General features: G+C 42.2%; 1 long non-coding RNA gene across 4 annotated transcripts in view; it reads right to left on the reverse strand.

Moving 5' to 3' along the window:
- Positions 1-10,985, reverse strand: part of LOC133059207 (uncharacterized) — a 168,582-nt gene extending 157,597 nt beyond the window's left edge. For 3 of the 4 annotated variants that reach the window (XR_009693496.1, XR_009693498.1, XR_009693497.1), the window contains exon 1: positions 10,930-10,985. This is a non-coding gene — a long non-coding RNA (uncharacterized LOC133059207). The other variant, XR_009693499.1, reaches the window with a different exon arrangement.
- Positions 10,986-13,912: the final 2,927 nt, after the last annotated feature.

Raw genomic sequence — 13,912 nt, forward strand, 5'->3', positions numbered from 1 at the left:
CAGGGAAGCATGGCGTGCTGCAGTCCACGGGGTCACAAAGAGTTGGACACGACTTAGCGACTGAATGGCAACAACGACAACTTGTGCAGATTAAGTAAAACAATCCATTTCAAGTGCTTAATGACGTCCTGCCCTTGGATGAAAGCCAAATAAAAGGCTAGTTTCCAAAATTATCCAACCTCTATTTCCCGAAATGAAAGACCTTGTGTGACGAGGCAGAAACAAGGCTTTTAAAAATCATTGTTTGTTACTTTTGTGTCTCAGTCAACAGATGTTGTCTTTGAACAGCTTGAGAGTGGCGTTTTTGCCAATTCAAGTCCATGTACTCAGTACCCGATGCAGAATTTGCCGTGTAAGTGAAAGTGAAAGTCGCTCAGTCATGCCCAACTCTGCGACCCCATGAACTGTTACCTGCCAGGCTCCTCTGTCCATGGAATGCTCCAGGGCAGAATACTGGAGTGGGTAGTCGTTCCCTTCTCTAGGGGATCTTCCCAACTCAGGGATGGAACCCAGGTCTCCCGCATTGCAGGAGGAGTCTTTACCAGCTGAGCCATGGGGGACGCCTGCCATGTAAGTGGTGCTTAATAAATGTATATTGTGTTGCACTGATTTAAATGACGAGGGGAAGGGAAAGTGGCTTCGGTATAAAAAGGGAGTCAATGTGGGTGCTGGAAAATGCCACAGATTTTCACTACTGCGTGGAGAAAAATAAAGCAGTGTTTTAAAGGCCAAATGTAATGGATCCCCAAGGTTATGCTACTGTGAAATTATACTACTCTGAAATAGGAATTAGAATCAGTCAATCCAAAATGTAAAATACCATGGAAGATAAGGTAATAAAACATCATACACTTTAAATGAATAGTCCAATTAGCCAAACACCAGGGAGAGCCTCAATCAGAACATAACTTTACATGAGCAGAACAAGGAGCAGCTATTAATGTCAATGAGTAAAAAGGACCAAAATAATAATAATAATAATAAAAGGAGCAGCACAGTGATTATGTGGCTACCATCTCATAGCAAACCTAATCACTAAAGGAACAGTCGAATGCATCAACATAATTCTTTTGTTAGATACTTAAATATATATCCATAAGCAATCGAGAATTGAAATAATCAAATCATTGGAAATCAAACCTGATTAAAAAACTATATATTGTCCACCTTCAGAGAATAACATCCGTGCCAGAGTAGCAAGTGTTACAGCAGAATAAGCTTCAGGGACTGCATAATTCTATAATATACTGGTAGTCACTTACCCGAAGTTTCACCGGAACAAAGTAACTCAGAGAGATAGGGAAGGGCACGGAAGCCCAGCATGCTACAGTTCATGGCGTCGCAGAGTCCAACACAACTGAGCAACTGAACAAGAACATCAGCAAAATAAAATAGAGACAGAAGAAACATACAACTTAATTTGTGTTATTGTTACTAAAAATACTTAAGAAAATATATTTTACTTGGAATCTACATCAGAAAAACTTTCAGGTGCCATTAAAAAGCTTCATAATTTTTCACCTGGAAAAATGTGATATAAATATATTCTATATAAAGCTTTTACGACAAAATTTTCGACATACTTTGTCTTCTTTTAAAAACATATAGCCAGGAGGTTTAAATGCCAGAAGAATTATGACGAGATACTTCTTTATCCTCCAAAAGAGTATATTTTCAATTTCATGACCAAAAAATGAATCTAAAAAGCTCTGATTCTTTTTGCTTTTTCCTTATTCCAGAATTGACTGACCATATATCAAAACTGAATCTTTCAAGGTATTACATTTCACCATCTGGTTAACCTTATCAGTAAAGCACTAGAAAGCAACCTTCACACACTAGAAATTCATCCACTCTGAAGAGTTATCTTGATTATAAAGAGTTGCCCAAAACCAAGATAAATTATGATGGAGACCAGAGGTAGGCTACATTAACTGAATGCGACTGAATTCACTAGAACAGCACCTACAACAAACCCTAAGGTATAAGGTTGCTGGTGTTGGCACTCATGTGGAGCAGAAATGCCGGCTGTTCAGCTCATGTTCACCCAAACTGCGTAATATATCCAGATATAAAGACATTTAGAGTTTCTGAGTGTTTAACAATAGTTGTGCTTGATTCACAAGGCCATCTCAATGTTCTACAATACCGTTCATACACTTCTCACATGTTTCTCTATCGAATCAGATTTGATGCAAAAAATTATCATGACCCTAGAATCATGACCAAAAAATTGCCCCATAAGTAACAGCAAAAACCCATAAAAAATTATAGAAGGGAATTGAGATTTAGGTCAAGAATCCAAAGGACCCTCCAAAGTACAGTCATAGGAAATATACAGTTCAGGCTGAGAATTTATAAAACGGTCCTAGAAGATATAACTGGAATTAAATGGAAGGTGGTACCCACGATTCCTAAATCCTTTTAATCTTTGCCTGTACTACATGCAGGAAAGAAGTGGTTTCACAAGTGAAGGTGACACAAAGAAAGCATCTGTGATCTAAAATGTTCTGGGGGTAAAACACAAAGAGGGCTTCCCTTACGGCTCAGTGGTAAAGAATCCGCCTGCAGCGCAGACCAGGGTTCTATCTCTGGGTCAGGAAGACCCCCTGGAGAAGGAAATGGCACTCCACTCCAGTATTCTTGCCTGGGAGAATCCCATGGACAGGGGAGCCTAGTGGGCTACAGTCTAGGGGGTCGCAAAGAGTCAGACACAACTTAGCGACTCAACAACAACAATACACAAAGAAGGTAAGGTGCAGATGTGATAATAAATATTCGCGATGTCTCAACATCTGGTAGTCCAGAAACCACCCCCCTCACCAGTTCCCTACACGAAATATGAAATTAAGTTTGGTGTTTTACCTACAAGAGTATTCCATGTCACTCCTACTACAGTTTTGCCTTTCATTCCCAACAAACGCCAAGAACTTCCAAAATGCATTACCATGCAAACGTCTTGGGTGACTTTACTACACATTTATATTGTAAGGTAATCAATAAATTATTATTTCAATATTTATTGGAATCTCAGAATAAGAAAGAAGATAGATTACACAAATTCATCTTCTGTGATGAATGGACGTTCCAGCAGAAGGCATACACTGATGGAGTAGGTCAGTATGCAGACTATATTACTGAATATTTCAACCCGGGTTGTAAATATAGTATCTGTTTCTCTTAGGGACTGTCACACTGAGTGCAGTATAAAAGGCAATAAATTTCAACAGATTAATTAACTCTTTGGTTACTGGGGCTGTGGGTCACCTATCCTGGCACCTAATAAAAATTCCTTTAATGCCAAGACATAAAGAAGGGCCTCTTTGGAAATGAGTTATTAACAGCATTTCGTGAATAGATGGAGAAATTGTAGCCGAGCCATTTAAGTGTCATAAAGTGCGGCGCGGGCTGCTGGAGGCCGCGGAGGGACTCCGGGCAATACCATAACAATCAAATCTGAGATGGAAGAGGGATTGAGCTGTCCACTCAGAATTTTTATATTGTCAAAGAGCAGCGAGGAAATAATGTGATCAAGAAGTGAATTAACCTTGTGTGTGAAAGGAAGGGGATGATCTGATGGAAAAGGCAGTAAAGTAAAAATCACTCCATAATGCTCACATCACCGGCGAGCCGATCCAGACCCCTAAGCACCAGTCGACCCGCTCCCACGTTCGCCTGTAATTGGAATACATTTATTCATGCTTTTTCAGTTCTTCAGGGGTCTCCCTGTTGGAAACCCACCGAGCATTAATTCCTATCAATGCTCCATCTTTTGCAGGCTCCTGCAAGCAGCTAGACAGTCTAGGGTGGGAATTAAGCTTCGGTGAGGGAGGAAGAAAAGTGCTGTTGTGCCTAAAACAAGATACGAATCCATCTCACATTCTGGGCCATGTTGTTTAACTCAGCACCTTAACCGCTCCCATCAGTATTTCTTTGGATGCCTTCTGATGAACGTCTAGTGATTCTTTTTGAATTTTTATATTTCAAGACTTCCTACAAGAGGAAAATAATACGTAGCAGAGACTAACCCATTGATTTTGGTATTGCTAGGATAACTACCCTTTACGGTGTCAATTTCACTTTCTTATTTGAGGTTGCATCTCAATATAGGACACTTTTCTACACATAACTCCAAACACATGTAAAAATAATAATAAAATTTAATCAATATTTTTTTTTCCTGATAACAGTACCTTTAGCCTAAATCACTTAGTAGAACCTGATTGAGCAAATACTAGCAAGCACAGGCCTGTGACACAGGATCTACCATGGATGACGCACTGGTCTAATGCTTTACATTTTTAACTAAGGTGACCTTGATGACAGCCCTGGGAGGGTGGGTGCTTTCATTACTATCTCCATTTTATAAAAACTAGGGAGCACAGAGAGGTTAAGTTAATTCCTCAAGGTCACACAGCTGATTTGAACCCACAAAGACCTCTCTAGCAGATCTAGATTCTTAGCCACTTAGGTCTAGCAGTCTGGACTCTGAGCCACTTTGCAAAACCGTTTCACCAAAAGTAGTTAATAGGTCCAACGTACCGTTTAAATCACTTTCCCCAAACAATGGATATTCTGTTTGTATGCTAATAGTTTTAAAGCTATACAGGAATGTGCATAAATGTGTGTCCTTTTCGGGGACTGTACAACTTGGGCCGTCCCTGTATTGTCAATCATTCCCCTTGTCTATGAGGGAAAGTTTCCAGTAGCATTGAGATGCGCTCTGGAGTCTTCTGACAAGCCTCCACCTCCCTGACCTTACATCCCCTTAAAGCTACTCAGGACCAAACCCCTCCAGAGCTGTATTCACCGGCCGTCTCTACTGGCTCACACCCCATGAATCCTTCAGCTTCTTATGAATCTGCCTCCCTGCTCAGCATCCTGTGCTAAACCCAAAGGTCACTTTTACATCTTCATTTTGTTCAACCTTTCAGCAAAAAGGACACAGCTAACCACGCCCTCCTTGAAAAAAGGTGCCTCTGTGGCCTCCAGGACGCCATCCCCTGCCCGCCCCACTCCCTCCTACTTGCCTGGTTCTCCCTTCACCGGCTCCTCTTGTGCCCACATCTGACGTGCTGAGGGTCTTCAGGCTGGACTATGGACCTCCCACCGCCTCCCATCCACTCCCCTGTGGTCACGTCATCGACTGCACGGAGTCAAAAGCCATCTTTTGGCAGATGACGCTTACACGTTTATCTCCTCTTTTCACTCCAAATGGAAGCAGCCCAGTGCTCTGATGTCTCAACGTATATGTCCTATAGCATCTCAGATTTAACACATACAAACGGGAACTCTTGATTTCCCCACACAGCCAAAAAAGAAAACAGCAACAACAAAGAGGGTGTTCTAGTTAGCGGCGTAAGCCAGAAATCGAGGCGTCATCCAAAGCCCCTGCGTTGTTCTCCATCTCATCTGCCAGATTCTGGTGGACATGTGATTTTTTTTTTTTTTATTCAGTTCTGGCCACCAACTGTGAGGGAAAGATTTTCCTTACCTGTACAAGCACACTCAGGAGGAAATGCCTCACTTGGCGAGCGGCGGCTGAAACTGCTGCTGCTGTTTCGTGGTCCTCTGAGGGGACATCACTGGTGAGGAACCGAGGACAGAGCAGACCCAGGCCAGCGCCTGGGCGTGGTGGTGCCTCAGAACGGACGAAGCCCGGAGCTGCCCACCTCTGGACGTCCTAGTAAGGTCTGCAACAAACTCCTCATTGCAAAGTGCTTCCTGTCGGTCTTCGGTTATTTCAGGGCTTCCCAGGTGGCGCTAGTGGTAAAGAACCTACCTGCCCATGCAGGAGATGGGAGAGGCGTGGGTGCAATCCCCGGATCAGGAAGATCCCCTGGAGGAGGGCATGGCAACCCACTCCAGTACTCTTGCCTGGAGAACCCCACGGACAGAGGAGCCTGGCGGGCCACAGTCCAGGGGGTGACAAAGAGTCAGAAGCAGCTTGGCACCCTGGCACCGTGTTATTTCAAGCCAAAAGCAACCTGACAGACACACCCCTTCCCTAACCAGTTCTCTGCATAGCAAATTATCTCAACACTCAGTGGTTCAGAACAGCAGTAAATGCGGTACGTTTCGCAGTTTCCATGGGTCATCAGCTCAGAAGTGGCTTAGCTGGGTGGTCCTGGTTTGGGGCCTCTCAGGAGGTTGTTGAGATGATGTTGACTGGGAGGTATGACGGGACCGGTGGATCTACCTCCAAAATGGCTCATCCTCACGGGCCATCCACAGGCCTGGTGCCTGCCGTCAGTGGGGCCTCAGGTCCCTACCACGTGGGCTTTTCCACGGGCTGCTAGGGCCCCACGTGGCAGCTGACCTCTCTCTGAATGAGGAGCCAAGACTGAGCAAATCTACTGGAAGCCATTTTTCCTTTCCAATGACCATGCATCAGAAGTCACAGGGCATCACCTCTGCCCCCTTCCATTCATCAAAAAAGAACCACCAAGTCCAGCCCACATTTAGGGGTGGAAATTAGTCTCCATCTTAAGAAAAGATACAGAGACATTTTAAAACCACCACGAGCACCTTTTCCCACTGCATTCTAGTCCCAGGGAGCCTTCACGTTCTAGAAGTTAAAGTCCTCTCCACCTCAGAGCTCTAGCACGTATGACCACGACTGCCTAGAACATTCCTCCTTTGCATTTTGTCTCTCCTTCATGGGAGTCTTCCCCAAACACCTTCAATAGCTGCTTCCCCCAACCCCACCCATTTCTTTCTTGACTCCTCGACTCTCCCCTTCATTACACTGTTCACAATTTATCATTGTTTGATTTCACTTCACTTACTTTTTTCTTTTGTTGGTCTGCATTCACCCCTTGGGCTTCCCTGGTGGGTCAGTGGTAAAGAATCCGCCTGCCAATGCAGGAGACAAAGTCCAGTCCCTGGGTGGGGAAGATCCCCTGGAGAAGGAAATTGCAACCCACTCCAGTGTTCTTACCTGGAGAATCCCATGGGTAGAGAAGCCTGGCGGGCTGCAGTCCATGGGGTCACAGAAGAGTCAGACACAACTTAGCAACTAAAAACAACACCAGAATTCAGCCCTTGGAAGTATATCTCATCATTTTTTTTTTTTTTTTTGCCATGCTATGCAGCATGTAGAATCTCAGTTTTCTGACCAGCAACTGAAGCTGCAGCCTCTGCAGTGGGAATGCAGAGGTTCAGCCACTGGACCACCAGGGAAGTCCAGAAGTCTGTTTCATCTTTTGTCTTGTTTACCATTACATCCCCAGAGCCTAACAGAGTCTATCAGGAGGCAGGCACTTAAGATACAGCAAATGAATAAATGAGAAAAACTGGGGCAATACATCCACAAAATGTTTGTGAACAACAGCATTAGCACGACAATTCAGAGGGTGACATGGAAGATGACGAGCAGCTCAGGAAGTCCAGTATGCAAAGATCTCATAGCTGCTTTTTGAATATTCAAAGGACTATCACTGGAAAAGAAGATTAAATCTCTTCTTTATGATTCATGGAGTAGAATTAGAATGAATGGGGAGAAATTATGGTAAAACACACTTTAGTTCAGTAAAAGGAAGACTCTTCTAATGATCGTTGTTGTTCAGTCACTAAGTCACGTTCAACTGTGATCCCAGGGACTGTAGCACTCCAGGCTTCCCTGTCCATCCCTATCTCCTGGGGTTTGCTCAGACTCATGTCCATTGAGTCGGTGATGCCATTCAACCATCTCATCCTCTGTCATGCCCTTCTCCTGCTGCTTTCAATCTTTCCCAGCATCAAGGTCTTTTCCAGTGAGTCAGCTCTTCGTATCAAGTGACCAAAGGATTGGAGCTTCAGCTTCAGCCTGAGTCCTTCCAATGAATATTCAGGACTGATTTCCTTTAGGATTGACTGGCTGGATCTCTTTGCAGCCCAAGGGACTCTCAAGAGTCTTCTCCAACACCACAGTTCAAAAGCATCAATTCTTCAGGGCTCAGCTTTCTTTATAGTCCAACTCTTACATCCATACACAACTACTGGATAAACCATAGCTTTGACTAGATGGGCCTTTGTTGGCAAAGTAATGTCTCTGCTTTTAAATATGCTGTCTAGGTTGGTCAGAGCTTTCCTTCCAAAGAGCGAGCATCTTTTGATTTCATGCCTGCAGTCACCCTCTGCAGTGATTTTGGAGCCCCCAAAAATAAAGTCTGCTGCTGTTTCCACTGTTTCTCCATCTATTTGACATGAAGTGATGGGACCGGATGCCATGATCTTAGTTTTTTGAATGTTGAGTTATAAGTCAGCTTTTTCACTTTCCTCTTTCACTTTCATCGAGAGGCTCTTTAGTTCCTCTTCACTTCTGCCATAAGGGTGGTGTCATGTGCATATCTGAGATTATTGATATTTCTCTTGGCAATCTTGATTTCAGTTTGTGCTTCATTCAGCCCGGCATTTTGCATGATGTCCTCTGCATATAAGTTAAATAAGCAGGGTGACAATATACAGCCTTCACGCACTCCTTTCCCGATTTGGAACCAGTCTGTTGTTCCATGTCCGGTTCTAACTGCTGCTATTTGACCGACATAGAGATTTCTCAGGAGGCTGGTAAGGTGGTCTGGTATTCCCATCTCTTGAAGAATTTTCCATAGTATAGAAGAATTTTCTATAATATAAGCCTTAACAAAATATACATTAAAAACTTTCCTACTAAAAAGATTTTTGAGACATAGTGATGAGATAAATATTCATAAGAAAAGATTTCTGTGTACCCTCTCATGCTGTTGGAGATTTTATTATGAAGAAGATGAAATTTTTAAATGCCTTTTTAGGATTACAAAAAGAACTTCTCTATTTTCAGAATCTAAATTCTGTCCTATATTGATGAAATATTGATTTCAGAGCTAAAGAGGCTTTAATTAAATGTTTTACCATGAGGTATATTTTCTAATATCTTTTGTTTCTAGAAATAATAAATTTCTGCATTTAATTAATCTTTTAAATAAATCTTCTAAAATCGCATATAAAGTAAAAAATAATCTTTAGAAAATAGCATCAATGACCTTCAAAATGTGAATGGATAACCTGTGGAACATTCATATAGTAGAATATGATTCAGCAATAAAAAGAAGTGAGTTATCAAGGCATGAAGAAGTCTGAAAGAACTTTAAATGCACACTGCTAAAGAAAATAAGTCAATCTGAAAAGGCTACATACTGTACATTTGAACCATATGACTTCTGGAAAAAGGAAAACAATGAAGACAGTAGAAGATCAGTGGTTGCCAGGGATACGTGGGGAGAGAAGGACGGATAACTAGGTGAAGTGCAGGGGATTTTTAGGGCAGTGAAACTACTCTGTATGATACTTTTTTAATTCCAGAAATGATATATTTTTCCTGATCTAGTCAATAAATGTTGGTTAAAGGAATTAACATTCTAGAGAAAATGAAATTTATTCCACATTATGGAATGTCAGTTTTCTGATTCAGCACTGTTGTTCACATACCATGAACCTTTCATCACACAATATGACTTTTCTACAAGACTGCTTAGTATTCCTTTCTCCTCCTTCTTCTGTGCCAACATCTATTTTTAATTTTTTTTAATTGCAGGATAACTGTTTTACCATGTCGTGTTAGTTTCTGCTATAGAACAACGTAAATCAGCTCCAAGTATACATTCAGCCCCTCCCTCACGAGCCTCCCTCCCTGCCCCATCACAGCCTCCAGGTCATCACAAAGCTCCAGGCTGGGCGCCCTGTACCACACCGCAGCTTCCCACTGGCTATCTATGTTACACATGGCAGTGTATACACGTGCTTCCTTGGTGGCTCAGTAGTAAAGAATCCACCCGCAATGTCGGAGACCTGGGTTCAATCCCTGGGTCAGGAAGATCTCCTGAAGAAGGAAATCACTACCCACTCCAGTATTCTTGTCTGGGAAATCCCGTCAACAGAGGAACCTGGAGGGTTACAGTCCAGAGGGCTGCAAAAGAGTCGGACATGACTTCACAACACAACAACAAAGTATGTATACAACAGTGCTCCTCTCTCAACTCATCCACCCTCTCCCTCCCCTGCCCCGTGTCCACAAGTCCATTCTCTATGACAGTGTCTATTCCTGCCATGCAAATAGGTTCATCTCTACCATTTTTCTAGATTCTCTATATATATGTGTGTGTTAATATACAATGTTCACTTTTCCTCTTTCTGACTTACTTCACTCTGTATGACAGACTCTAGTTTCATCCACACCACTACAACTGAGCCAATTTTGTCCCTTTTTATATTTTGTCAACAGTATGTTTGGGCTAAATTTTTTTACATACTAACATGAATTTTTAATACTAAGTAAATTTTTAATACTAACAGGCATCATACATATCCACAGTTAAATATTGATATGGAGTCCACAACCAGTTCTCATGGTGAGCCCTGAGTTGACAGCTGGCTGATCATGATGATTAAAAAATAAAATCCCCCATCCTTAGAAGTACCACTGCCCCTTTCCCATTTAAATGCCAGAGCGACCAGGAAGATCAATGATTCATCTTCTACCCACGACAGGGAGGAAGCGCCTTAGTAGCCCTGATGCCAAGCACACAGGAGCCATCTGACTGGTGAGCAACAATTCCAGAGACCCGAGAGGCTTCAGCTCAGACTTTCTTCTTACACAAAACTTCCTAGCTTGGTTTCCCCCCAAAGCATCACCTAAGACAACTACTTGTGTGTGGCCAGGTCACTTGGGAGATGATTCTAGTTAGAAGCAGGAAGAGGATGAGGAGAAAGATATAGAAGATGATACAGAAGTGTGTTACTGAAGTTGGTGCTGTAGGCAATCGGAGCTCCATTTCCCCAGGACCTCTTAAGGTCTTAAGAAGCACAGAGAACAGTCTCACCAACCTGTCTTGCTAAAGTGGGAGAGACAAGAATCTTTATCCACTGGCTACTATTACCTGGTTGAAGGCGGACCCAGGAGTGTTAACTCACCAACGTTTCCAGGCTGTGCATGGCATGAGCTGAGAGAGCTACCGCTGGGCTTGGGGGCTGGCAAGGTCAGAAGGGCTTCGGGCAGCCTGGCAAACACAGAGAAGCCGTCGGGGAGAAGAGGGGAAGTTTGCATGAAACTGTTTCCCAGCGAGTCAGACGCTAGAAGGGATGCCAAGAATACGGGTCAGGACACTGAAGGCTTTTGACACACAGGCCAGTGAATGTCTTAGACGTTATAACCCATTCACAGCTGCACATCTTTAGTTCTGTTGGACCACAAGGGTTCTCATAGGGTAAATGGGTGGTAGTGTTCTGGAGCCAGTATTGGTTAAATGCCTCCTCTGTAACAAGTAAGCCTCCAGACTGCTTCTCACACAGCTCACATCTGACCTGGGAAAATACATCACTGACTGTGTTACTCTGCCAAGACTGCCTTAACAAAATACCACCGATCGGTGGCTTAAACAACAGAATTTATTTCCTCACACTTCCAGGGGCGAGAAGTTCAAGATAAAGTGCTGTGTCTTCGCGTGATCTTCCCTCTATATGTGTTGTATCCACATTTCCTCTTTTTACGGGGTGACCAGTCAAACTGGATTAGAGTCCGCCCTCCTGACTTCATTTTAACTTAATTACATCTTTAAAGACCATATCTTCAAATACAGTCCAGTTCTAGGGTACTAGAGGCTAGGGCTTCAATATAGGAATTTTGTGGGAGACACAACATGGCCCATGACATTGACTTTTACATTAAAAAAGTATTTATAATATTTAATTAAAGTACTGCTCATTTGATTTAATATAAAAGTTACCCTGGATTCCTAAAGAGTAACTCCTATAATAAACTCTCTGATTATCAAAAAGGCAAAGTCACACCTTCTAACACCATACACAAAAATAAACTCAAAATGGATTAAAGATCTAAATGTAAGACCAAAAATTATAAAACTTCTAGAGGAGAACATAGGCAAAACACTCTCCGATATAAATCACAGCAGGATCCTCTATGACCCACCTCCAAGAATATTGGAAATAAAAGCAAAAATAAACAAATGGGACCTAATGAAACTTAAAAGCTTTTGCACAACAAAGGAAACTATAAGCAAGGTGAAAAGACAGCCCTCAGAATGGGAGAACATAATAGCAAACGAAGCAACAGACAAAGGATTAATCTCAAAAACATACAAGCAGCTCCTGCAGCTCAATTCCAGAAAAATAAATGACCCAATCAAAAAATGGGCCAAAGAACTAAACAGACATTTCTCCAAAGAAGACATACAGATGGCTAACAAACACATGAAAAGATGCTCAACATCACTCATTATCAGAGAAATGCAAATCAAAACCACAATGAGGTACCATTACACGCCAGTCAGGATGGCTGCTATCCAAAAGTCTACAAGCAATAAATGCTGGAGAGGGTGTGGAGAAAAGGGAACCCTCTTACACTGTTGGTGGGAATGCAAACTAGTATAGCCGCTATAGAGAACAGTGTGGAGATTCCTTAAAAAACTGTAAATAGAACTGCCATATGACCCAGCAATCCCACTTCTGGGCATACACACCGAGGAAACCAGATCTGAAAGAGACACGTGCACCCCAATGTTCATCACAGCACTGTTTATAATAGCCAGGACATGGAAGCAACCTAGATGCCCATCAGCAGACGAATGGATAAGGAAGCCATGGTACATATACACCATGGATTATTACTCAGCCGTTAAAAAGAATTCATTTGAATCAGTTCTAATGAGATGGATGAAACTGGAGCCCATTATACAGAGTGAAGTAAGCCAGAAACATAAAGACCAATACAGTATACTAACGCATATATATGGAATTTAAAAAGATGGTAACAATAACCCTAAATGCAAAACAGAAAAAGAGACACAGATGTACAGAACAGACCTTTAGACTCTGTGGGAGAAGGCGAGGGTGGGATGCTCTGAGAGAACAGCACTGAAACAAGTATATTATCAAGGGTGAAACAGATCACCAGCCCAGGTTGGATGCATGAGACAAGTGCTCAGGGCTGGTGCACTGGGAAGACCCAGAGGGATGGGATGGGGAGGGAGGCGGGAGAGGGGATCGGGATGGGGAACACATGTAAATCCATGGCTGATTCATGTCAATGTATGGCAAAAACCACTACAATATTGTAAACTAATTAGCCTCCAACTAATAAAAATAAATGGAAAAAAAAAGGCAAAGTTATGCGTATCTTCATGACTAGGATTATGAAAATTATTGATGAGTAGTACACACATATTTATATAATTTATTATACTTTTTGTTTGATATATATAAAGTGATTTAAAACCTTATGGCAAAGAATTAAATATACATAACTTTATAATGAAGCAGTCTCATAGTTGAAAATGGGACAATTTTAGAAAATGAAACTGTTTGATTTTCTTCTTTCTTCATACATAAGAAATACCTTTGGACTTCCAGAGAGAATTACAGGGACATTTAATCCAACTGGTTATTTTGTGTCATATTATTTTCTTTGTCTTTCAGGTACAGGAGAAAATTTTAAATATGTGTGTGTCACTGATGCTTTATTTAAACATTTAATTCTTTGTTATTTTCAGTATTTTCTTTTATATGACTTAAATTCAACTGTTCTCTAAATGTATTTCCTGGTCAGTCTGGAATTGACAGTATCTGATGGATACAATCAAGGAAGGATAGGATTTGCCAGTAAAGAGGGAAAGATAAACCAGCCTTGATGAGGCAAAGTGAATTTTCACAGATGTGCCACTAGCAGTTTCCCATTTGGGTTATGCTTTTAGAGGCTGCACTGAGAATGACTGCAGACTCGAAGACGGCCTTGTCCAGTGTCTTTGTCTTGGATGACTCTGTTCTGACTGCCCCTCCTTTCCCTTTCCCCCTTCTAAACAGCCCCCATTCACCCAAAGAGAATCCTCCTCATCCTTTAGATCCTGCCTTCTAAAGGAAGCCTTCAAACCACTCCAGCCAA

This window comes from Dama dama, chromosome 7 (assembly GCF_033118175.1).
Source record: "Dama dama isolate Ldn47 chromosome 7, ASM3311817v1, whole genome shotgun sequence".
NCBI lineage: Eukaryota > Metazoa > Chordata > Mammalia > Artiodactyla > Cervidae > Dama > Dama dama.